We start from the raw sequence: 25,967 nt of genomic DNA, 5'->3' as shown, positions 1-25,967 counted from the left end.
GTTGTATGGTAGAATAGAATGGGTTCTGGTCTTCTCTCCTCAAGAACCCCTGGGTTCTTATGTGAGCTTCAGGTTCCTAAACTGCAAAAATTAATGTAGGATTCCAATTGATGGCCTTTGAAGATGATCCTCCTAAATGAATTATATACTTTGTAGCTCCCTATACTTTATCAGATGATTTTCATGTATTTCTGTCATTAAAAAGTTATTAATCAATGACCATTCTATTATTTGTTGTTAATGAAGTTTTCCTTGACCATAGCAGTCTATACCACCTTTTCCCCCTAAATTTTTATAGTAAGTAGGAATAATTTTGCAGTTTTCTTTTTTTCCATATGTATTACTTTTGTCTTTGCTAAAATAGAAGTTGCTTGTGGTCAGAGCACGTGTTTCTGTGTTTATTTGTATCTTCAACTTTTCCCCCCTAAATTTTTATATAAGTAGGAATAATTTAGCAGTTTCCTTTTTTTATATGTATTTTGTCTTCTTTGCTAGAATAGAAGTTGCTTGTGGACAGAGCATGTGTTTCTGTGCTTATTTGTATCTTCATCATCAGTGGTGTAAAACTCAAATATTATTGGGGGTCTTAGTAAACCTTTTTTTAAGTGTTCTTGCTAACCACATATGAATAGATGACTATTACATTTTAATCTAGTTCAGGCAACACTTGGAAGTCTGTATAGCTATACTGGGCCATGTGTTTGGTAATTCTCTAATCTTCATTGCCTACTAAGAGTGCTTAGCAAAGTAGTTGCTCAGCAAATAATTGCCCTGTCCTCTTCAGATTCTTTTCCTTTGCTCCTATCCTTTCCTTTTCTCCTTTTTCAACAGCTTTCCTATGGCTCTTTGTAGTTAATTATTTCCTTTCCTCCATACCTTCTCATTTATTCCTTTGCACTTCCCAAATGTTTCTCTACATAGGAACTTAGTGGGAATTGGAAAAGATTAGAGAAGAAAAGTTTAAGAAAAATCACTTTAAAATAGTTACGTAGATCCATACATTTAGTAACTGGCTGTTCATACAAAACTATATCTGCATTCAAGGTGGGTCTCCTAGGGGTGGTTTCATGGTTTGCCTTTCCTTGAGTCATAAGGAAATACGATAGAGTTCAGAAGAAACTCTCATTGTAACCCTAAAGTTCCTAAATTTTTTATATTTTTTGTAGAAGAGGAAATGTGGTGTTCACAACAAGCCTGTGTGGTTTTATTTAGAATAGGTAGTATTGTGACCTCACATGCATATTTGAAATCAGATTTCTTACATGAAATTGGGAAAGATTGAATGAGATAAATAAAATCATTTTTTAAAAGAATAATTCTTGCTAGAATAACATTTTGTTTTTTGAAAGCATTATTATGAGGGTTGGTCAGAATGTCTAGCTTGGTTATTTTCTTTTGCATGTGTGATGAAGATGAGTGGACTAAATAGGGTTTGGAATTAAGGAAGATTTAGAACTTATCAGCTGACCGTATTAAGAGAGTCCCATTAGTAGATTGTACTCCACTTGGGAAAAGCATAAATTCAATTCTGGAAAAGATCTCAAAGGCCATCATTTGGAATCCTCCCCTCATTTTTACAGATGAGAAAAATGAAACTCAGAAGTTAAAGACTTTGACCAGGGTCACACAACTGGTAAGTGTTTGAAGCAGGATCTGAAACCAGATCTTCTCCACTCCAAGTCCAATACTTTCTCCATGATACTGTGCCTCAGTGAAGCATGTACAGTGGTAGGAATACTTAATTTTTGATGAGTCTCAGTGTTTGGCCCCTTCCTAATCATGTAACATTCATTCCTGGCCTCTCAAAAATTCTTAACTCTCATTCTATGAGTCTGTAATTTTGTTTCTATCGAGATTGTTGTATTAATCCCTAGAGAACCTGTTAGAACTTAATAAAAGTGGTGATAGCCATAAATGAAGAGTAGGGCAGAATCACCCTATTTGAATGCATGCTCTATAATCAGAGATCAGTTATTCTCATTCAAATGAGAGGAAACAGAAACTTGTAAAATCAAAAATAGTAGGTAATCCCTAAATCCATTTAAGTTTTGCTTTGGCATGTTTTTCTGATCTCTGTTTTGGATATAAATTTGTAATCTGATTTCCCTATCCTGACCTCTATTGTAGTTTACATTTTTTATGTCTCAGATTCATAGAAAACTTCAAAGATGAATTTTTCCTTTATTAAACTTAGGTGAATATTTTAATGTTCAAATTTCTCTACTGGAACTCAAGATAGATGCAGTGTAAGTATAAGTATGACATTCTTGATCCAACAACTGGTCAGGGAGCCTTTACTTGACCTCTAGTCACAGAGGAAACCAGCACCACCACCACCAGCAGCAGCAGCAGCAGCAGCACCACCACCACCACCACCACCACTACCACTACCACTACCACTACCACCACCAACCACCACCACCACCACCACCACCATTATTCCACTTTTGGATAGCTCTAATTGTTAGGGAGTTTAAATTCTTAAACCTAAATCTTATTTTACTAGTACCAGTTTCTAATTCTGCCTATTGAAGTCAAGAACAAATTGAATTAATCCTTAGCATTTGTAGTCTCTTGGGTGCTTACCTTAATCCCCTGGAGATGGGAGGGAGTGCCTCCATCTGACTTCAAGGAGCCATATATGTTCATTTTGAAGGTGGGAAGAATAGGTCTTTTCCCCTATTCCCCTTAAAAGCCAAACATAATTTTTGATCTCCAACACAATTATACTACCCCAACTCGGCAATGCTTTCTTACTTCTCCCCCTCCTGCTAATTTGAAACCTCCATACTTAACTTTTGAGCCAGATGTTAGCTCCTCAGGACATTTGTAACCCACTCACTGCCAAGCTATAGCAGTTGCACAGATGATAATGGTAAAAAGCACTCTCTCTCTCCCAGACTACCTTCCTGGCCTTCCTGGCACTTTTCTGATTGTGCAGTCCATAATAAGAGTCCTATCTCTCCCTTTCTAGGTTTCTGGTGGGACAGAGAATTGAACAGTATGAACAGGCATGAATGAGATATATTTTTGTAAATTTCCCTACATTGTCTTCCCTCCCAAACTCACTGTCTTCCAAATTTATCTATCCTTCCAGATGTACAGGTTGAAAATTTCAGTATCAATTTCTATTCCTTACTCGTTTCATATATCCAGTTAATTGCTATTTAGTTTTTATATCTCACATCTCTCATATTTGTCACCCTTCTCCTCACTTATACAGACATTGTCCCAGTTTAGGGCTTCATTACCTCTTTCCTGCACCATTGCAATAGCTTCCATCTATCCCTCTCCAATCCACTCTACACACAGCTCCTAAAATAATTTTCATAAAGTGAAGATCTGACTGTCATTTTTCTACTCACTAAACTTAAATGACTCCTCAACCCTAAGATATTTCATCTTTATCTCATCATTTTAAAATTTATATTTATGTTTTCAATTTATAATCTTATATGAATTGTAGTGTATAACATGTTTAAGTAAATACACACATTTTGGGAATACATGCTTAAATTTTTTTTGTTTACTGATAGTGTTGAGTGTGAAGACCATTGCTCTGCATGATGGTTTTTCAGATATTTGAGTCCAACTATCATATCCTTTCTAAGTCTAAAAGGTTAATAACATCAGCTGCTTCAGCCTATCCTCATGGCATGAACTCAAGTCCCTTCACCATTTTTTTTTGCCTCCCTCTGGACACTCTCCAGCTTGCTAATTAGTCCTCCTAAAATGTAAAACTCAGGACTGAAAAGAATGTGATATGACTGGACCAAAATATAGTGAATAGGACTTATTAGCTCCTTCAGCCAGGAAGCTATGCTTCTTTTAATGACATTTTTTTTGCATTAGTCTTTTTTATTGCTGTATCATATGTATCACATTTTGAACCAACAGTAGATTAAAACTTCAGGTTCTGATGAAACACACTGGTGTGTAGTCACATCTCAAATATTTAAGCTAAGTTTTTGAACCTAGGTGTAAGATTTTACTAATTAAATGTCATTTATCAATCTTGGCTAATTGTTTTAGCTTAATTAGTATTTGTGATCTGTCTGTTAGTCTAAAATGTTAGCTGCTAGTTATTTATTGTCTGCAAATTTGATAAACATGACATCACTTTATCCAAGTCAATGACAAAAATGTTACACAGCACAGGGCCAAGAACAGATCCCTGCCTGGTGCCTTCTACTTTTTCTCTAAGTTTATGTCAAACTACTAATGATTATTTCTTGAATTTGATGAGTTCTAAATGATCTAACCCACATCTTTCCACCTTGTCCACAGGAATAACATTAGAAACTTTTTCTAGTGTTTTTCTTTAAATTTAGGTAAATATCTGCAGCATTCCTCTGATAGGCTACCAGCCCAATAATCCTTGTAAAACAATAATGTTATTACCTGTATTTGATTTAAGCTTTCCTGACTTTTTGTCCTATATCCTACCTTTCCAAGTATTCATTAACCATTCTTTCAATAATGTATTCTCAAGCTTTGCCAGAAGTCAAAGTCAAATCAATGACTGTTTATAGACACCAGTCTTTTCCCATTTAAAAAATTGCAACTTCATTCTTCTTTAATTGTGAAGCATATTTCCTTTTTCTCCAACAACTTTCAAAGATTATGACAGGTTCACCAATCACATGCATAGTGTTTTTCCTGCCATACAAAGTTGAACTGAATTTTCAGGAAAAAATAATTAAATCACCTCTATTTAAAATGCTGCCTCTAAACTTGAAAGCAAATTTCCTGTGGATAATCTGTTCATAGTTAAATGAGAATTAATAGTTTACTAAGTACAAAATAATCAGATGTGCTCCTAAATTAATTTACCAAATGATAGCAAAGATGATAATGTTATGGAATTCAGATCAATTTTGAAATTATAAATTTCTAAAGGAAAGTTTTCAGACTATAAACTCTCTGTTGATTCTACTGTCCCTACTAGTGTTGTCTAATATCTTTCTGTCCCTTCCCCAGTAAACAAACTTAGAAAAAACAAATATACCCTAATTTTCTCTCCACTCACTGGCTTCTAAATCTCTGCAATCTGACTGACTTCTGATCTCATCCAATTATAACTGCCCAGAGACTTCTTAAGTGCCAATAATTGTCTAATCTATAATCATTGAAACTGTTGATCATTTCTTGGATTCTCTCTCCTCTTCACATTTTCATGAATCTACTCTCTACACTCCTTTTGTTACCTGTCTGCCTGCTTCTTTTCATTCTTTTTTTCCTCTAGATTTTCATCCATGTTTCATCCTCTAGCCCTGAATATTTCTTAAGGCTTTGTCTTGGTCCATTTATGCTTTCCCCTTTGAAGATTTCTTCAGTTCTCACAGTTTAATTATCTATATCAGTTATCACCCAATCTTTGTTATTCTCCAACTAAAGTCTAAATATTACCAACTGTTTTTGAAATTCTCAAACTGAATATTCTCTGAACATCTCAAACTCAGTATATCTAAAACAGAACTCATTATCTTTTCTCCAAAACTCTCACCTCTAACTAGTTATTACTGTTGAAGAGAACTCTATCCTGCCAGTTATCCAAGTTTGCAATCTCAGCTCCTCACTATAATCTCACCTATTGAGGCCTTCATCATTTCTCATCTAGATTATTGCAATAGACTTCTAATTGGTTTCCCTTCCTTGCTTCTCCCCACTGCACTCAGCTACCAAAGTGATTATTCTGAAGTGTAGATCTGACTAGCAGCCTCCTTCTAGTCAGTAATTCTAGTAATTCTTTATTACCTCCAAGTCAAAATGTTGTCTTCTTTTTGTCATTTAAAGTTCTTTAAGACTTGTCCCTTACCATTCCAGTGGTCTTATATTTTTCTTCCCCTCTACTTTTTGATTCAGTTATTTTGGTTTATTTGCCTTTTGTTTTTGTTGTTGTTCTTTGCAAGGAAATGGGGACAAGTGATTTGCTCAAGCTCACACAGCTAAGTAAGTATTAAGTGCCTGAGACTCGATTTGAACTCGGGTCCCATCTAGCTACCCTAGTCTATTTGTCTTTTTACTCAAATGGCCCTCCATTTACCTCAGTGCCTTTTGCACTGGCTGTCACTATGCCTGGAATGTTCTCCCTATTCAATTCTATGTCTGTTTTGCTGGCTTCCTTTAAAACTCAGTTCCAATCCTACCTTCTGTAAGAGGCCTTTCTGGATCCCCCTTAAGATTAGCACCTGTCCTCTTGAGATTTATCTATCTTGCTTGTACCTAGTTATTTACATATTGTCTCTCTCACTGGCACAGAAATTCCTTGAGGTCATGGCTGGTGTTTTGGTCTTTCTTTGTATCTCCATTGCTTAGCATAGTTCCTGTAGTAGTAAATGCTTATTGATTGATTAATACAGTTCCTATTAAATTTTCCTACTTATAAACATTTGTTAAATATTAAATGCCCTATTTTTATTTTCAAATCTATTTGTGGAATTACATTTTAAACAGTAAAATATAGATGATGTATAGCATAAAAACCCATTGTGCAAACTCGTGAAATTATTCTTAAGTGTTATCTCTGTTAAAGAATAATGAAATGTGCTTTTATTTGTTACCACTATCAGCTTCAAGCTGTAGTTCTTGTTTAAAGAATTTTAACATATCTTCTAGAGACATAAATGTTTAAAGAAAAACAATTCTGAAATTTTCTCAGAGCTGCAATTAGTATTTAAATGTTTTAGATGAATCGCTCTTAGCATCTAAATACATGCAGTCTTAAAAGTGTGTAAGAATTTGATGCAGCAAACATTCCTCAAGTACCTTCTATGTGTAAAGTATAGAATAATGTATTTCATGTGATTGCTAAAAACTGCAATTATTAACTCATCGACATTATCATTTATTGCTTACAAATGCTATGTATGATTATTAAAATATAACTTCATGAATAGAGAAAGGAACATAGAAATACTGTGTATTCTCATTAGAATCAGCATCAGGTACTCTCCTTAACTTTTTATGAGTGGTTTATTATATTAAAATAATTTTAATAGATATTTTATTTGTTCTTTAGGTAGATTTTATTTTGTATAATTATTGTAGCCTTTGATTTTACTATAATGACTAATTATCATGCTAATCTTCAATATAGGAGTAGCTATGTGATATAGTAGATAGAGTGCCACTCCTGGAGTCAGGAAGACTCATCTTTGTAAGTTCAAATCTGACCTCAGACACTTACTGTGTGACCTGGGAAGTTATTTAACCTAGTTTGCTTCAGTTTTCTCAGATGAGTTGGAGAAGGAAATGGCAAACTACTCCAGTATCTCTGCCAAATTTTGTTACAGAGATTGGAAATAACTGAACAACAACAATCTCCAATACACATTTATTTATTCATTATTTTCATTTTTTCAATTACATGTAAAGATAGTTAACAACATTCTTTTTTTGACATTTTAAATTTCACATTTTTCTCCTTCCCTTCTTTCCCGCCCCCCCTATTTTGAATTTCACATTTTTCTCCTTCCCTTCTTTCCCGCCCCCCCTCCCCTTTACAGGGTGTTATCTTATATAGGTTATCCTTATACAACTATGTTAAACATATTTACATATTAGTCAGGTTGTGAAAGAAGAATCAGAACAAAAGGAGAAAAACATGAGAAGGAAAAAAATTGAAAAAACAAATTTTAAAAAGTGAAAATAGTTTGCTTTTGGTCTATATTCAGACTATAGTTCTTTCTCTGGATGTGGATTATATCTTCAGTCACAACTCTTAGAATTGTCTTTGATCATTGTACTGTGGGAAGGTCTTAAGTCTATCATAGCAGATCATAACAATGTTGCTATTAATGTGTACAATATTCTCCTTGTTCTTCTCACTTCACTCAGCATCAGTTCACGTAAGTCTTTTTTTATCTGTTCATGATTTCTTACAGACAATAGTTCTCCATCATGTCCATATACCTCAACTTGTTTAGCCATTCCCCAATTAATGGATATTTCCCTGTTACCATTTTTTTTTTGCTTCTACAAAAAACTGCTATAAATATTTTTATACATGTGGGCCTTTTTCCATTTTTTATATTCTCTTTGGGAAATAAACCTAGTAGTAGTGCCAATACACATTTGTAAGAATTGTATGAATCTTTTGGAAATAACATAATGCTAACCTTGTAATTAGACTATATACATATAATGTTATTTAATCATATTTTCATTTGACAGATGAAGAAACTAGGACTCAGAAAATTGAAATAATTTTCTTGGGGTCATCCAGATAAGAGGGCACACTGAGATCAGAACTCAGTTTTCTAGACTCTCATGTATGATCTTATCATTCATTTAGTATGGTAAATTTAGGCTATAAAAGAAGGCTCTTCAGAAGTCACCTAGTCCAAACCCTTCCTTTTACTGATGGGGAAACTGAGATCCAGAGAATTCACTTTCTTGGCAGAGAGGCCACTCTACTCTCCCAAATGTGGGCTACCACCTGATTGTATTTGAAGGCTTATTGAATAGTGATAGAATACAGAAATCAATTTATTTCCCTCCCCCCAAAACCTCTCCTCTACCCAACACAACTTTCCTTCAAATCATTTAGATTTACAGTCCATTTTTGATTGACTAGTAAGTTTATTTTATACAGATTAGGTTTTACAAGTTATATTCTCTTATAAAAATCAAATCTGTAAATGCTGTGGAGTTTATTAAAATGTTATGGGGAGGGGCAGAGTCAAAATGGCAACAAGAAGGGATCTTGAGTCTTAGGTGCTCTCTGAGAAAACTTGAAACTAAGAATTCTAACTAAACTTTCGAGAGATAGAACCCACAGAGGGACCCAATGAGGCAGTTCTTCTACTCAAGGTAACCTGGAAAAGAGCAGAAAGACTCTGTTCCCCAGGATCGGAGGGGTGGCCCACCAGAGGGGTGGCCCTCCAGAGCTAAAGAACTTCAGCCTCCCAGAGGCAGCCCCAGGGTGCTGGGAGCCTCAGCTCACAGCAGTGGGGGAGTCTTCTGAGCTGCACCCCGGGGAGCACCAGGCACAAAGTGGGGGAACAGTGGGGGAACTCTGCCAAAGGGAGCACGTGGAGCCTAGCCCTCAGAGCACACAGCAAGCAGCATGGTCTTTCCACAGCCCTGATCCAGAAACAGAAGCAGGTGGAGTCCTTAAGGAGCAGCCCCCAGGGCATGAGCCCATTGAGCTGAGGGAGGGGAGTGAAGAGAGAGAGACTGCAGAGCTCTGTCCTCTGCCTCTGGAACAGGACTCTGGGGCTCTGACCACATTCAGACCCTGATCCCAGTCTAGGGCCCCCCATAAAACAGCAGGGCCCCCCCCCCCCCACCTCAACCCTGTGGCAGAGGGGGGCGCTTATGGTCATTCATAGACCAGGAGGGAGGACAGAGCCTCACACACTGAGACCCTTGTGGACGTGCCCCAAAAGCTCAGGAAGCACCCCAAAACCAGGCCCAGGCTGGGAAAATGAGCAAGCAGAGAAACAAGAGGAAGACCATTGAGAAATATTTTGCATATGAGCCCAAAAAGGATGAAAATACTCAGTCTGAAGATGAGGAAGCACAAGCTCCTGCATCTAAAGACTCTAAGAAAAACATATACTGGGCTCAGGCTATGACAGAGCTCAAAAAAGATTTTGAAAATCAAATGAGGGAGTTGGAAGAAAAACTGGGAAAAGAAAGGAGAGAGATGCAGGAAAAACATGAAAATGAAGTCAGCAGCTTAGTCAAGGAAATCCAAGAAAATGCTGAAGAAAATAGCATGCTAAAAACCAGCTTAGGTCAAATGGATAAAACAGTTCAGAAAGTTACTGAGGAGAAGAATGCTTTAAAAAGCAAAATTGGCCAGATGGAAAAAGAGATAAGAAAACTCTCTGAGGAGAACAAATCCTTCAGACAAAGAATAGAATTCAGGGAGTTTGATGAATGTACCAAAAATCAGGAATCAATACTTCAAAACCAAAAAAAAAAAATGAAAAATTAGAAGAAAATGTGAAATATCTCATTGAAAAAACAACTGATATGGAAAACAGACTTAGGAAAGATAATTTAAAAATTATTGGAATACCTGAAAGTCATGATCAGGAAAAGAGCCTTGACATCATTTTCAAAGAATTACTACAGGAAAATTGCCCTGATATTCTAGAAGCAGAGGGCAAAATAGAAATGGAGAGAATCTACCAATCTCCGCGAGAAAGAAATCCTAAAAAATAACCCCTAGCAATATTATAGCCAAGTTCCAGAACTAGCAAGTCAAAGAGAAAATATTACAAGCAGCCAGAAGGACACAGTTCAAATATCGTGGAGCTGCAGTCAGGATCACACAGGACTTAGCAGCAACTACATTGGAAGCTCGTAGGGCTTGGAATATAATATACCAGAAGGCAAAAGAGCTTAGAATGCAGCCACGAATGAACTACCCAGCAAGGCTGAATGTCCTCTTCCTGGGAAAAAGATGGACTTTCAATGAACCAGGGGAATTTCAAATGTTCCTTTTGGAATGGCCAGAGCTGAACAGAAGGTTTGATCTTCAGATACAGGACTCAGGTGAAGCATGGAGTTTGGAGGAGAGGGGGAAAATATGAGGGACTTAATGATGATGAACTGCATGCATTCCTGCACAGAAAAATGACACTGATAATTACTCATATGAACCTTGTCAGTTAACAGAGCAGGTAGAGGGAGCTTTTATAGTTGAAGCACAGGAGAAAGCTGAATTTGGAGATAAAAATATGGCGTAAAAATGGAGTCAATAGAAAAGGAAATGTAATGGGAGAAAGAAAAAGGAGAGGGGAGGAATAAGCCAAGAAATTTCATATAATAAGATTTTTTTTATTACAATGAGCTATTGCAATGATATAGAAGGGGAGAGGCAAGGGGGAATGAGGGAACCTTCAGAGGTGGCTAGGAGAGGAAACAGCATATATACTCAATGGGGTATAGGCATCTGGAGTAAGAAGGAGGGGGGAGCAGAGGGAAGGGGTGGGGATGTGAATAAAGGAGGAGAGGATGGACCATGGGGGGAGCATGGTCAGATATAACACATTTTCTTTTTTACTTCTTGCAAGGGGCTGGGATTGGAAGGCCTGTCCAGGACCATGGGGCCAGATGGATTCTGGGCTTAAGGGGTGGTATGGGGGCTCAGGGCCTCTTGGCCCCAGGACCAGGGATCTGTCTGCTGCACCACTCAGCTACCCTACAGCAGAGTCAGAGTGAAAGGAGAGAGAAAATATAGTACATGGTAGTGAAGAAATAAGAAAGGAGAGAGTTGTGATCATCAATGGCAATGTTGGAAAAATATGGAAGTAACTTTTGCGATGGACTTACCATAAAGAATACAATCCACCCATGCCAGAGTTGTTGGTGTTGGAACAAAGACTGAAGCACATTTATCATTATTATTATTATTATTATTATTATTATTATTTGGGGGGTTACAGGGCAAATGGGCCTGGGTGGCCTGCCTGGGGCCACATAGCGGGGTGATCTTTGAGTGTCTGAGACCTGATTTGGACCCGGGTGCTCCTGGCTCAAGGGCCAATGCTCTGTCTGCTACCCAGCCACCCCTACTATTATTACTATTTTATTTTATTTTAGGTCTTTTTTTTCTTCTTTTTGGTTTTTGCAGGGCAGTGGGGATCGGGTGGCTTGCATGTCATACGGCTGGGTGATTGTTGGGTCTACGGGGCTGGATGTGGGCTCGGGTGCTCGTGGCTCCAGGACTGGTGCTTTGTCCATTGGGCTACCTGGCCATACCTACAATTAATATTTTTATTTTTTTTTAATTTTAATTTTTTTTCTCTCCCCTTTACTTTATCACTCAAGCAAGTCTATATTCATGAGGGGGATGGGGGTATTTTGTTTACTCTTAAACAAGAATATTTTATTAATGTAAAAAAAACATTTGTACAAAATGAGAATAAAAAAATAAAAATGTTATCAGAACACCAAGCAAGTAATTTTTGTGAAAGTGAATAATTATTTTATCTTCCTGTTTAAGTGTTTAAAATTGTAATTTATATTAAAATCTTAGAACTAGAAGGGAGCTTTAGCAATTATTTTGCTTATGCTTAGATCCAACTGATGGAACTCTTTAACTTTTCAGTATTTCGAAGAGTTATCATTTATTCAATCACTTATTCAATTCAATTCAATCACTTATTCAATAAGCTCTTATCATTGCTTTCAGGGTATTTTTATCCCTAGGTAATTATTTTTAGTAAGATTAGCATATATTTTATTCTTAATTCATTGTCAGATAACATATCATCATAGTTTTATTCCCCAGCTGGTTCTGTTTGTGACCCTTACCATTCAGTTTCTCTGTCTCTTACCCCTTTCAATACTGGCTTCCCCATGAACTCAGATTTGAAATTCTGTGTCTGATTTTAGATATACTAAAATGTTGCTGACTCTGCAACAACTCCCTCAATGGGTAACTGTAGTCTCTCCATCTCCAACATCTAGCTCAGCAGCAACTTTCAAACAGGATACTGTTTGTGCTCCTTCAAAGACCTTTAGCCTAGAATTGGGGGGGAAATGTTTAGTTTTGCTATTTCAGGGACTTGACTGAAATTTTTCACCTCACGAGCAGGAAGTGGGAGATTCCTATTTGTCTGTTCATTGTTCATCTATCTTCTCTCTCTCTCTCTCTCTCTCTCTCTCTCTCTCTCTCCATATTTATATATAAAATCTCCTTCTTGGTTCAAGGCTCATTTAATAAGTTTCCCTTAACTTATGGGATCCAGAATGTTACTTAAATCTTCTTCATCTCTGTAGTTTAGACCATAATCAAGCAATGAACTTTTTGCCTTGTAATCACCATATAGTTCTGGGGGTCAGGGTTCCCCAATTTTTTATTCTCTCATTGTTGGTCTATGCAAATGACTGGTTTAGGAAAAAGGACCAAGACTTTGTATACTATGGGGGGAAGTCGATTGTCTCTGCAAAAAAACTATTCATAAGTTCAGAGCCTCTACAAATTATGTAGTGATTCAAGCATCCCTGAAAAAGCCGTATCCTTATATTTCTTGGTCTCTTGTCATTTTCCAGTAGGGCATTCAAAGGACCATACCCTCTGCTTCCCAGGAAAATTCATTTATTTACATAATAACTTACTTTAGAGTTGAAGCATGGCATAGTGAAAAGAAGGATGGCCTTGGGGCTTTGTTTGGCATTCAAAGTCCTTCAAAAATGGATTGTAAATCTAGGTGATTTAAAGTAAAGTGGTATTTGTTAGAGGAAAGGGTTTGGGGGGAAAAATAAATTCATTTCTGTATTCTATCACTATACAATAGGGATAATAATGCTTGCACAGAGATGTACGGAAATCATGATAATAAGTTCTAGTCCTGCCTCTCACACATCCTAGGTTTGGCCTTGGGCAATTTACTTAACATATGTATTGTGCTGATTTTCTTAAAAGTATAAGTTACAGGGGCAACTAGGTGGTACAGTGTATACAGCACCAGCCCTGGAGTCAGGAGGACCTGAATTCAAATACAGTCTCAAGACAATTATTACCTAACTGTGTGACCCTGGGCAACTCACTTACCTCAATTGCCTTGCAAAAAATAAAAAATAAAATAAAATAAAAATAAATTTAAAAAATCAGTTACAATTGTTGGTCTTATCAGTAAGGAGTTCTCTCTACATGGTGAAATTGTAGTCTCTTCCCACATAACCAAAAGTAACTTACCTTTTGTAGAATTGTCATTCTTTATCTTTTCTCTTTGTGGCTAATCTTGAAAAGGTCATCTACAATACATCCCTCCATTTTTCTCCTCTCTTAATTAACCCCTTAAAATATGGCTTCCAATCTCATAATGCCACCAAAACTTCTATCTCCAAAATTATTAGTGATTTCTTAATAGCCAAAACCAATGTTTTTTTTTTCTCAATCCTTATTCTCCTTAGTTCAGTGGTGCAGTGAATCTAACACTGGACTTGGAGTCAGAAAGACTTATACTCATTAGTTCAAATCCAGCCTCAGACTGGACTCAAATTGTGACTCTGGGCAATCCAATTAATCTGTTTGCCTCGGTCTTCTCCTCTATATAATGAACTAAAGAAGGAAATAGTATACAACTCCAGTATCTTTACCAAGAAAAATCCCAAATGAAGTCATGAAGAGTTGAACATGATTGAACAACAATGACACCATTCTCAACTTCTCTGCAATCTTTGACACTGTTGATCACTCTTTTCCCCTTGATATACTCTCTTTTCTTTAGGGTTTCCAAATAGTGTTCTCTCCTGATTCTCCTCCTAACTAGCTGATGATTTCGTCTTTCTCCTTTGCCAGATCTTCATCCAGATCATGCCTTCAACTGTAGATGTTCTACAAAGTTCTAGCCTGGGTTCTCTCCTCTCCTGACACTAAACTACTTGGTAATCCCATTATCTCACATGGTTTCATTATCCATGAGGTTAACAAAGTCTGTCTCATAACCAACCCTCATTCCTGTCCTATTACCATAGATGGCATCTTCATCCAGTTCCTCAGGTCCACAACCTAATAGTCTGTTGCCAAGATCTGACAATTTCATCTCAGCAATCTCTCTCTTCTGATACTATCACCACTCTAATGCAGGCCCTTATTACCTCACACCTGGACTATTGGAATATCCTACTAATGGTCTGCCTGTCTTCAGTTTCTCCTCACTCCTATTCATCCTTCCTTCAACCACAAAAATAAAAAATGTCACTAACCCAAAGTTCAGGAAACTCCAATGACTTTGTTTCTTCAGTATCACAAATGCTTTGTTTGGCATTCAAAGTCCATTAACACAGCACTCTTCTACCTTTCTGTTTTTCTTACTCCTTACTCCCTGCTACATACTTTGTGATCCTTTGACAGCGGTCTCCTGAAATTTAAAATATTTCATCTTTCCATTTGGAGTATTTTGTCTGGTTGTCCCCCATGCCTGGAATACTCTTCCTTTCCTGGTTTCTTTAAGTTCCAATTAAAATCACAGAAGCTTTTACCAGTTTTCCTCTATTTAATTCCTGTGCTTTCCTTCTCTAAATTATTTCCTATTTGTGTTGTATATAGCCTGTTTGTATTTGTTTGTTGTCTTCTTGTAGGTCCTTGAGGGCAAGGGCAATCTTTAGCCTCTTATTAATATTCTCAGCATGCATCACAGTGCTTGGTACATGGTAGGTACTAAATATGATTTTTGATTGATTTTAATATTAAAATACATTTTTAATTGAAATTTTATTTTATTTTCTGTACAGTCATGTTTAACTTATTTCCATATTTATGTTGTGAAAGAGGAATTAAAACTAAGGGGAAAGAAAAAAATGAAAAAGGAAAAATGAGAAAGAAAGGAAAAAGATAAATTTTAAAAAGTGAATATAATATGATTTGCTCTGCATTCATACTCCATAGTTTTAAACTCTGGATGTAGATATGATTTTCCAAAGCAGGTCTTTAAGCATTGTCCTTGATCTCTGAACTTCTGAGAGTAGCTGCATCCATCATAGTTGATCATCTAAGTTTTACTGTTAAGGTATACAGTATTCTCCTGGTTCTACTCACTTCACTCAGCATCAGTTCATATAAGTCTTTTCAGGCTTCTCTAAAGGCTGACTACTCATGATTTCTTATAGAACAATAGTACTTCATAACACTCATATTCCAATTCATTCCTCAATTGATGGGCATCCGCTCAATTTCCAATTCTTTGCTACTATAAAAAGAGCTGCTTTAAATATCTTTGAAAATGTGACTTTCCATTTTTTATGATTTCTTTGGGATAAAGATTTAGTGTTGGTATTTCTGGATCCAAGGGAATGATCAGTTTTTTGGTTTTTTGGGCATAGTTCCAAATTGCTCTCCAGAAAGATAGGATCAGTATACAGTTCTACCAACAGTGGATCAGTATCCCAGTTTTCCTACATCCTCACCAAAATTGATCGTTTTCCTTTTTGTCATCTTAGCCAATCTGATAGTTATGAAGTGTTACCTCATAGCTGTTTTAATTTGAATTTCTCAAATCAGTAATGTTTGGAAACATTTGTAAAAGCTATAAATAGCTTTTATTTCTTCATCTAAAACTTTGAGTATAAATTGGGGAATGACCCAAAATCTTATGAATTTGATTCAGTTCTCTATTTTAGAAATGAATCCTTTATCAGAAACTTTAGCTGTGAAAATTATTTCCCAGCTTTCTGCCTTCCTTCTAATAAAAAACTTTTTAATTTGATATAGTCAAAATCATTCATTATACAATCTACAATATTCTCTATTGTTTAGTTATACATTTTCCTTTTTGCATAAATCCAACAAAATATTTCATGTTCTTTTAATTAGTCTACCTTTTTAAAAATATATTTTAGTTTTAGTTTTAGTTTTTCAGCATTTATCCATTTACAAATTTATAAGTTACACATTTTCTACCACCTTCCCTTCCTCCACCCTTCCACTTGGCAGTGAACAGTCTGGTAAAGTTGTACAAAGTTGTACATGTACATTTTTGTTTAATATTTGCAAAATAACTAATATATATTTGTGTGTATATATATATATATATATATATATATATATATATATATATATATATGAATTAAGACTAAGGGAAAAGAAAGGAAGCCATGACTTAGGAAGGAAAAACAAGAGGCAGTGGTGTTATTCCCCCCCACTCTGGTTGTGGATGGCATTGTCCATAACAGGTCTCTCAGGGTTGTACTTGATCTCTAAATTGCTGAGAAAGACCTACCTCCATTATAACTGATCAGTTGACAGTGTTAATGTGTACAATGTTTTCTTGCTTTTTACTTCCTTTTTTCATTTAAAATTTTTATTTAGCAGCACACACATGAAAAAAAGGAATTATTCTGATTAAGTTCAATGGGGTTTGTCATTGTCTAAAGACAGGAAAGACCAATTGCCAAAATTTTGAAGAGAATTAATGACACATTGAAATGCAGCAAGAAAATGAGATGTTAACAAAAGCCATACTCTTAAATATTTCCTTTAATAGCTAGGTGAATCAGCTTTTAAAAAAAAAGACTACTCAGATAAGGAATAAAATAGACAAAGAATGTGGTAAATAGTTAAAAGGCTATTCTTTTAAAAGAAAATCAAAAACTTGTTACTAATGTTGATTTTTATTATCCAGGCTATAAAATTTTAATCCTTGTATTTTGGGCCAAGAGCTTTCAATAACATTCTTTTTCAGGTTTTTGCAAGGCAAATGGGGTTAAGTGGCTTGCCCAAGGCCACACAGCTAGGTAATTATTAAGTGTCTGAGACCAGATTTGAACCCAGGTACTCCTGACTCCAGGGCCAGTGCTTTATCCACTGTGCCACCTAGTGGCCCCTTTCAGTAACATTTTTAAAGAGGACTTAATTTTTTTTTAGATTAGGAATTCTTAACCTGGGGTTCAAGAATAGAATTTAGAGGATCTATGAACTTATCTAAGGGGGAAATCTTTTTTTGCTAACTTCTAAAGAAAATTCATCATTTTCTTCAATTATAATTTTAGAAGAGAGAATATTAATCTACTCCATCAGACTGCTCAAAAGGTCTGTGACACAGACAAGGTTAAAAATTCCTGTTTTAGTGGAATATCCTTTGGGGGGGGTAATTTCATAGCAATGTTGGAAACAGAGCACCGAGACAATAACATGTAAATTCAGAGCCTCCTTGGAAGTAAAATATAAATATGTGACAGTCTTGTGTCTCCACAAGTGGTTCCAATTTTACAAAATAGGAATGTGTATAGTATGTATAGTAATGACAGATGTTCCAGGCTTTTGTAGGTATTTGTCTTAATAGAGAGAAAAGAGAAAAATAAGAGGCCTTCTAATGAAAAATGATCCAATGACCAGATTAACCAACTTTCTGGTTAGATGTCTCTCCAAAGTGTCAAATATTTGACTCAGTTCAGTTGACATACTTCATACAGGTATGAACCCAGAATTTTGGTCCCTTCTATGTAGTTATGCCTATTGAGTTTTTTTTTTTATTATTTTGTGAATGAACACCATCATCTCATCCAACAGACAGAAGCATTACATTTTTACCAGTGACCTCCTGGAAGGTCAAGGTCACAGGAATACTGCCCCCCCCCTGGTCAAGTCTGGTTCAACACCAAAAACTCTTTTCAGGGCTTTTCTCCCATCCAGATAATGGGGAATGATTGAAGTCAGACACCCAGGGTTTTCCACCGTGATCCATGTATGCCTTGAATTTGTTGGGACTCTTCACTCAGCAAACTTTGCATTCAAGTAACTTAAAACTTGCTTTTTTGACACCCTCGGGTACCATATCTGGTACCAGTCTTATTGAGAACTTGCTAATCACTTTTTGGGGATTCACAGTTTTAGCTCCTGTTACAGAGAAGGCTCCTTCAATTCCATGGGGGGAGAGAGAGAGATGGATATCTCCATCTGTGCACTAAGATTTTTTTTTCCTTTGGGTCATGGAAAAGTAACTCTGCTCCTACATCATTTGCATATTCTTCCAAATCAAGGTCAGTCTTTTCATACAACAAACACTCCTCATCAGTAACATGAGCCACTGCTTCATTAATACAGAGATGAAAACACGACCCTTTCAGTCCATCAAGGAGCCCATCAGAGTAATGAGATCAGGCATAGCTTCATGCACTGAACTACCATATACACACCAGAATGAAGATCTTTGTCAGAGCATTCTACCTCTATAAAAAAATGCAGCAAATTCCTCTGAGGCCATATGTAATACAGCGTTTATTTTTCCCCAACTAGTAACACAATCCACATCTTTGAAGAAAGTATCTTTTTTGGAATCTATCAAGTCATCCAGGCCTTCTGAACCAGAATCCTCCATGATTTCTAGACAAAATTTGATGTTGACAGGGATATACTACTTTAATTTTTTTGGAAAGCTTCAAGGACTTTTAACCAGCCAAGTACTGGTCCCTTGTCATCAGTTCACCTCTTCCATACAGTTTTCCATCTCTTTCTACCACTGTGAAGGGCTCACTGTTCCAGCCATCCTCCAGGGCTGCTGATTGTACATCCAGATACATATGGTTTCCTTCTGAGGATCTGAACTCAGTGTGTCAAGTAAAATTGGAGGAAGAGGTATTTCTAGGCCATTATGGAGCTTTTCTTTCCCAGTCTCTATCAGCTCAATTGTGCCACCTATTTGTTTTATGTTTGCAGCTGCAACTTCCATCAAAACACTCTGGATTGATTTCCATTCTGCAATCTTCTTTTTGTATTGATCCTGGTGTTTATCAGTATAACTAAATAGTTAAGTGAGCTTAGGCATTTTCTGATTCAATGAATGACTGGAAATGCTGAGAAGATTGTGCCTAATGCTTGAAATCTCAATGTACCACTGAGCTTGGTTTTACTTCCTTTACTCAGCATCAGTTAATGTAATTCTTTCCAACCTTCTCTAAGTCCCACCACTCATGGTTTCTTGTAGAACAGCTCCATAACATCTGTATACTATAACTTGTTCAGCCATTCCCCAACTGGCGGGTATCCCCTCAATTTTCAATTCTTTGCCACTACAAAAAGAGCTATAAATATATTTGACCATGTGAAACTTTTCCCATTATTTATAATTTCTTTTGAATATAGGCCTACTGTTGGTTTTGCTGGGTCAGTTTTATTGCACTTTGGGTATAGTTTTAGAATGGATAAATCAGTTCAAATTCTACCCATCCCAATCTTCCCACATCTTCCCCAGCATTGATCATTTCCCCTTTTTGTCATCATAGCCTGTCTGGTAGATTTAAGGTGGTATCATAGTTGTTTTAATTTGAAATTCTCTAATCAATAGTGATTTGGACCATTTATTCATATGACTATATGTAGCTTTAATTTCTTCATTTGCAAACTGCTTTTTGTATTCCTTTCATAACCTTTCATAGCCTTTAACTTGATTAATTTGATTCAGTTTTTTATGTTAGAAATGAGGTCTTTATCAGAAACACTAACTGTGAAAAATTGTGCCCCAGCTTTCTATTTTCCTTGGAATCTTAGCTGCATTGGTTTTATTAGTACAAAACCTTTTTAATTTAATATAGTCAAAATCATCCATTGTACAGTTTATAATGTTTCATGTTTGTTCATAAATTTCTTCTCCTTTCCTTAGATTCAACAGAGTTTTTCTTAATCTCTTAATTGGTTTGTAGTATCACCCTGTATGTCTAAATCCTTTACCCATTTTGACCTTATTTTGGTTTAGGATGTGAGATGTGGGTCTATGCCTAGTTTTTGCCATAACATTTTCCAGCTTTCCCAGCAGTTTTGTGGGTACAGTGAGCTCTTATGCCAGAAGTTGAGTCTATATGTTTGTTGAACCAAAAGAGATCTTTGACCTCTTTCATATACTCAACAATTACCACAATGTCATGAACATGGTCAATATTAAATAAATGATTTTTGTATGATTGATTTTAATATTAACAAAATACTTTTCAAAAAACCTTATGAGGTGGGTAGTGTGAGTGTTTTTATAGCCACAGCCATGATTCAAGACACTTGCCTCCTAACTGCAAGCACAAGACTATTTTGAGAATGACATGCTGCCTTTCAACTTGCTCTTGATTTGTTGCTCTCATTGGTGTTTGTGGTCATGCCACTAAAGTCTTGTTCTCGAAAAAGAACCTCCCTGCTTGTAATTCTACTTACCAACTTGCCTGCCCATTCCTTCTTTCTTCCAAATTATCCATAACGGTGCCAAATCATTTGATTGTGCATTTTTATTCTTTGTTGCATACTCATTATTGTTCCTTGATATATATATATATATATATATATATATATATATATATATATATATATATATATATATATATATATTGCTTTTCCATATACATGGTTGAGGGCCTGACCAGAGTGCACCTGCTTTTTTATCTTCAATTCTAAAGGGACCACTCCAGGAAAAATGTTTTTAACATGGTATGGCAAAGGTAGCGTTGTGTGATGGAAAAAATACAAGACTAGAAACCAGAAAACCTTGGTTTGAATATAGTTTCTGACACTTACACTGGCTGTGTAACATTGGGCAAAATGACTTAATTTTCCTGAGACTCCATTTCCCCTTTATAAATTATTGCAGTTTTACCTTCCATATTAACCTCATATTAGGGTTGTATGAAGATCAAATGAAATGTGTAATAAAATAAATGCTCATAAATTTAAGGTGTTAAGAGGTTATTGTAGTAACTTCCTTGCAGGTCTTTTTATCCCTGCTGTTTCCCTCCAAAAATCAGTTCTTCTTACTATGTGCATAACTCTGCTCATTATGGTCTTCTCCTTATAAGTGACTCCTATGAAAATTCATACTGCCTTGTTTGCTATTAAGCAATTGCTACAATTGCTACAACATTTTCCAGTCTTATTTCACATGAATATTCTCCATTTTCTCTGACCCCTCAATAAACTTTGTGTTCTCCTGCTTTGGTGCTTTAGTTTATACCATTCCCTTGCCTGCAGTGCTCTTCTTCTTTTCCCTTTTTGGCCTGTTCTGATGTACAATTCCAATTCTGTCTCCTCCACAGAATCTTCCCTTATCCACCAGTCAATAATAGCTACTACCACTTTAATGTACTTATAATATAGTGTTGTGTATTATAACTATCTCTTATCACTTTGTTAGATTGTGAACTCCATAAAGCTATAGAATATTTTATCTCCTCCTGGGCTTAAAATAGTCCTTGTTACATTGGAGGCACTTAATAAATACTTCATAAATTATAATGAATATTGATATTGCATTCCATTTTGATTTAATCCTGGAAGACCAGATGCGTTTTATACTCTCATTTGGGTCATACTGATTGTTAGTTCATAGAGAATGATAATAATGGAACAAGATGTGATATTTATACCATATCTAGTTCTTAGAACAAGCTTCATCTTATAAATGGTATGTCTCTGTAGTTTTGTACTCCTTCAGTTTAATCTATAACTAGATGCCACATAGACTTCTTCATGTCCTTTATTTTCTTGTAGCTGATTTTTCCCTATCTTGACCCAGCTGAAAGTTCAGGGATGTTTCTAAAGTCTGATCCTACTGCTGATCACCAAGGAAGCTTGGCTCAATTTCTGACTAAGATTGGTCCCCCCCCCCCCACCGCCCCTCCACCAAGGAGTTTGCTATATTTGTGTTAAATTTAAGCTCCACTCAGAAAAACCTTAATTTGAGTGATCCCAACAGCCTTTGTTTGCTTGGTAGCAGGAAGTATAGGCATGCATACCATAGCAGCTAGCTATCCTTTATTATCATTCTGAAAAAGTTCATTTATGTTGGTTCAATTTTCTATTTCTTTGTTAATTGAATATTACACTGCCCATGTTCGATTCTAGTGGACTCCAGACTGCATTTGAATGCTTTCAGAGATGAAGAACTTACTTATGAGGCTACACTTTCTGTCATATGGCTTGAATTATTAGATTTAGTTTCTGAACTCCTTGAAATTAGGAAATGTCGTGTGTATGTTTGTGTGTGTGTGTGTGTGTGTGTGTGTGTGTGTGTGTGTATTATCCCAACACTTTGTAGTTCTGACTGACTTTAGGTGAACTGAAATTTGCCTCTCTGCAATTTCTGTTCAATATGCTTTCAGTGAATCATTCCACTTCTCTGTTTCTCATATTCCTATTCTTCAAAATGAAGTTTTGGATTCTGGTTTTGGGTTCTGGTTTCAAGCAAAATCAGATTAGTAATTTTTCAATGTGACATGTTTGAAGAGCCCTATTATATCCTGCTTTATCTTTTTTTTTTTCCTCCAGGCTAAACATATTACTTCCTTTATTTAAAGTAGCATCCAGAACTGAACAATTGGATTGCAGATGTGGTCTCCCTAGGCCAGTATACGACAGGGATATTTTCATTTGTTCCATTAATATGCTGGACTTCTATATCACATTACAAGTTTTTGATTGTGTATAGAGTGTCTCTTGTGAATTTCTTATACGACTGTTATTTTATTGTTCATGTTTTATTATCATGTCTTCTTTATTATATTTTGATTTTATTTGAAATTAAAGAGACATGATATTTCATATTGTGCAAATCACTCAATATCTTTCTGATTTTGTAAGATGCTAAATTGTGAATCAGATTCTAATCTACATTTTGTAGACAAGACTTCCTTCTCAAAAATTCTATTCGTCAGTCACATCTAGTTTTAAAAAATAATAACATTATGTTATAATCTTTTTAACTACTTTTAAAAATCTTTCCCATGATTGTTCCAGAGATCACTCTCAATAATATCTTTTCTAGAGAAATATAAAATGTAGCACCAGATGGCACAAGTTTGTACCTTTTTTTACAGAATCAAAATCTATTACCAGACTCTAAGACCAGGATTAAAAAAAAAAAAACATGATTAAGTATATTTTTTTTTCATCTGGAACCGTTCCTGTGCATGTGTGCATATGTGTGTGTTTGCGTGTTTGAGTGTATGTATGTGTGTGAGAGAAACATAGGGTCTAGAGCTAAAATGAATTGTAGAGATGATCTAGTCTAGTAGTGTCAAATTCAAATAGAAACACTCCTACTGGCTACATGTTGATTTAGAAAACAACAAATCAATATTGTCTGTGTTTTACATTTTAATCTGATTCAGGTTGCCCACTGGAGGCTTGTGGGCTCCTCAGTTTGATATCTCTGCTTTGGTACAATTTCTTCATTTTAAAGACTAGGAATATGAGAAGTGGAATGATTCACTGAAAGCATATGTGCCATAATGGCAAAATCAAAATCAGAGCCTGTGTTTGATTCTACTACCAGTATTCTTTTCTACTATACCAGACTACCTCTTTGGTTACTTTTTAAATGTTTGTAGTAAAACTTAGGTTAGGGATTAGTACAATGGTCTTGCAATCAATAAAATAACATCCTAAATCCTAACCTTGATGCTCTATAAAAAAATTTCTATTTTATATAATCTTTGAGTTTTAAAGATGAAAGGGGTTTTTACAACCATCATTTCTTTGGTATGAATGTTTTGAGCAAGCAAAAAAATGTTTTTGCCTGTCCTGCCAAATAATTAGAAGCAAAGGATTATCTTTCTGATAATTTAACTGGATTTTAAATCTGGTCTCTCCTTTAGACTTTTGAGGGCAGCAATTTATAAAATACTCAGCTTGGCAATGTTACAATTTGGTCATTTTTTTTTTCTAATATGTAAGAACAAAACAATTGGGTGCCAGTTCTTAAACTTTTACCAATTGAATATTTTGTTTCTAAGCAAATTTGTCTTTGACACTTGAATGTTGCACATCACACAAAATGTAGTACCATCTTTGATAATGAGATTTTTGGAATTCATTCTAGCCACTCTTATCAAGATAATGCTTCCTTGAGCTCAGTTACACTGGACTGGCCATTTGATGAAAGGAAGATGACATCAGGGTGTCAAAGTAATTACTGTATGGTAAACTCAAAGAGAGTGGTCTTATACATGGTAAGTAAAAGAAATGCTTCAATGAAATGTTGAAGCCAATTTGAAACAGTGAAACAGGAAAATTGACAGCCAGGGAATGCTAATAGTGGCAAAGGATCCTAGCAGGCAGTTCAGAAATGGACATTACCAGAGTGAATGCTTTTTTAAAATGTATTTCTTAGGGGAACGGTTTTTTGTGTGTGTGTGTGTGTGTGTGTGTGTGAGAATTTCATGTTTCTTGAATTGAATTTAGGGAGTCTCTGATACAATGAAATTTTCTCTCAAGATAAAGGATCAGATCCATATTACATATGAAAGAATTATGAAGTAGACTTGTGAAATATTTTTCTTTGTGTTATTAGAATAGTTCAAAAAAGGAGAGTGAAAAGAGCTGTAGTGAAGTAAAATATCTTTGTTCATTTATTTTTAATTATATGCCCAAAGATTATTTGATTACTGATCATATAAGATTTTCCCATTCCCTGATTTTTTAGATAGATTCCATCTTTATCAGATTTGACAAGTTGGATATTTGTGGGAAACATTTTATTTATTTGCAAAATAATTAAAGCTAACAGTAACTCAATTGTTAATTCTAATGGACTAGATTGAAAAAATGGAAGGAAAATGCAAGGAAAAGAGAATAATATAGAAACAAAAGCTAAAAGTTTCATATGAATTTTCAATGTCAATGTGAAGGATGTCTTTAGTTTTGGAGAGGAGTTTTATAAATGAAGAACAATATTTCTTGCTTTTGATCATCTCATTTTCATTATAACCAATCTCTCTGCTTTTCATTGAAGCTTTAAAATAAAAAACTTAAATTTGTGTAGAGATGATGATTTATAACTGCTGTAATTTTGGATAAAGTAATTAGAGAATGAATATTACAAAAAATTTGGCACTTGAAGTCTTTGAAATATTAAATTGCATTGTATATAAAAGGGATACAGATTTGTAGTTCTATATATCTCAAGTCTTTCTGCTTCATTGTCCTTCTGTATGTTTAATATGTATGTTTAATATTTCATAGTAAATTTGTTTTTTAAAAAATAAAAAAATATGAAAAATGTTTTCATTTGTCCAAGGCTAATGTTGACTTAAATAGGTCTAGGTCTTCATGGTTGACAGCTGCAGATAATTAGCTTTTTCTTCCTTAACAAAGAACGCAAATGGAACCGCAAGACATTCATTGCCTTTTCTGTCATCATAATAATAATGTATGTATTTAACTTCTGCAGTTCCTTAAATTGATTTAGTGCTAAGCTGCCTACATTACATATAAAGGGAGTGACAAGTGAAAGCTGCAGAGCATATTTGTGCTATAAAAGAGAGAAATGATTGACAGCAAGGTTCTTCTTTAGAAGAACTAGCAATGTTGTTGAGTTTTAAAAGGGGTTAGATTTATTATTTTTAACACTGTGTAGCAGATTACAGAATTTTTAAAAGTGCTTGCAACTTGGACTTCGTTTTGTTTCTCTGACTTCTTGATTTTAGGGGCTTGGGAGGAGGAGTCCATAACAAAAGAATAAAAGGAAATCCTTCATGGATGTTATTATGTTCCATATTATTGGTTTTCACAAATTGTGTATCAAAATAGT

At 35.4% G+C, this 25,967-nt stretch overlaps 1 protein-coding gene and 1 pseudogene across 12 annotated transcripts in view; one reads left to right on the top strand and one right to left on the bottom strand.

Moving 5' to 3' along the window:
• RFX3 (regulatory factor X3) overlaps positions 1 to 25,967 on the top strand; it is a 358,977-nt gene that overhangs the window by 60,276 nt on the left and 272,734 nt on the right. For 5 of the 12 annotated variants that reach the window (XM_074197442.1, XM_074197444.1, XM_074197447.1 and 2 more), the window contains one exon: positions 1,581 to 1,633. The exons of the other annotated variants lie outside the window; for them this stretch is intronic. The gene's annotated coding sequence lies outside the window, so the exon portion shown is untranslated. The remainder of the gene's footprint in view (positions 1 to 1,580; positions 1,634 to 25,967) is intronic. 12 annotated transcript variants of the gene reach the window in all.
• Positions 17,738 to 19,229, bottom strand: LOC141495751 (cytosolic non-specific dipeptidase pseudogene; annotated as a pseudogene).

This window comes from Macrotis lagotis, chromosome 8 (genome assembly GCF_037893015.1).
Source record: "Macrotis lagotis isolate mMagLag1 chromosome 8, bilby.v1.9.chrom.fasta, whole genome shotgun sequence".
NCBI lineage: Eukaryota > Metazoa > Chordata > Mammalia > Peramelemorphia > Peramelidae > Macrotis > Macrotis lagotis.
Note: the sequence above shows the minus strand (reverse complement) of the source record. Positions and strands in the feature narration are given on the sequence as shown.